Here is a 1,487-nt window from a genome sequence, read left to right on the forward strand (position 1 = left end):
GCACTGGTGTGATTTCAAACTGCTAGGTGGGCAGGAGCTGGGACTGAGCAACGGGAGCTCACTCCGTCACGGGGATTCGAACCGCCGACCTTCTGATCAGCAAGTCCTAGGCTCTGTGGTTTAACCCACAGTGCCACCCGCGTCCCTCGCTAAAATGTTAAGCCACCTTCAAGACCGATTCCTGACTAGGCAAAGGCAGACTGTGGTTCCTGCCAAGAGCTGGAGTCAACGCGGCTGGAGTCAATGCGGGAAGGTAAACGGTGTTTCCGTGCGCTGCTCTGGTTCGCCAGAAGCGGCTTAGTCCTGCTGGCCACATGACCCGGAAGCTGTACGCCGGCTCCCTCGGCCAGTAAAGTGAGATGAGCGCAGCAACCCCAGAGTCGGCCACGACTGGACCTAATGGTCAGGGGTCCCTTTACCTTTTAACATTTTAGCACCCAAAGCAGATGAGAGGATGCACCAGAGCTCGGTGTTGGAGCATCTGCTTTGCATGCAGAAGGTGCCAGGGTCAGATCCTCCAAGTGTCCCTTCTTTCCAGGGACAGTCCTGGATTTACAGAAGCCTTCCCAGTTTCTGATCCGATCCCGGAATGTCCTGCTTTTCCTTAGGACATCCCTAGTTTCATTGAAGAAATGTTGGCGGGTATGGTAGGATGTCCCTGTTTTCATTGGTGATGTGTTGGAGCAGATGGAATAGGATGTCCTTATTTTCATTGGAGAAATATTGGAGGGTATGGAATAGGATGTCCTTATTTGCATTGGAGAAATGTTGGAGGGGATGGAATAGGATGTCCTTATTTGCATTGGAGAAATGTTGGAGGGGATGGAATAGGATGTCCTTATTTGCATTGGAGAAATATTGGAGGGTATGGAATAGGATGTCCTTATTTGCATTGGAGAAATGTTGGAGGGGATGGAATAGGATGTCCTTATTTGCATTGGAGAAATGTTGGAGGGGATGGAATAGGATGTCCTTATTTGCGTTGGAGAAATGTTGGAGGGGATGGAATAGGATGTCCTTATTTGCATTGGAGAAATGTTGGAGGGGATGGAATAGGATGTCCTTATTTGCATTGGAGAAATGTTGGAGGGGATGGAATAGGATGTCCCCAGCATGTGCAGAGGGCTCAATACGTAGCAACTTCCTGTGATCCTAAAGCAGCTTACGGAAACCCATGATAGAAACAAAAAGAGAGATCATCACAGAGCAGCAATAAAAGCTGCCAATCTGAAACAGCAGCCAATTTAAAGGTGGGCTTCATCAGGCACATTGAAAGCATGTTGATGGGCAGCGCATTTGCTTCTAAGCAGAGCTGTGTGCGTTGCAGGACGGTGCTACTTAAGAAGAATATATGTTATACATTATACATAAAGTCTCGTTCAAACACAAAGACCGTTTGATCGGTGAAAGAGACGAGTTTTCTAAATGCTCCTCTGGGAATTGTCAAACTGCTGCTTGCTGGGTTATTTGTTCGAAAGACCATTTTC

Source organism: Podarcis tiliguerta (genome assembly GCF_965153285.1).
Source record: "Podarcis tiliguerta genome assembly, chromosome: 9".
NCBI lineage: Eukaryota > Metazoa > Chordata > Lepidosauria > Squamata > Lacertidae > Podarcis > Podarcis tiliguerta.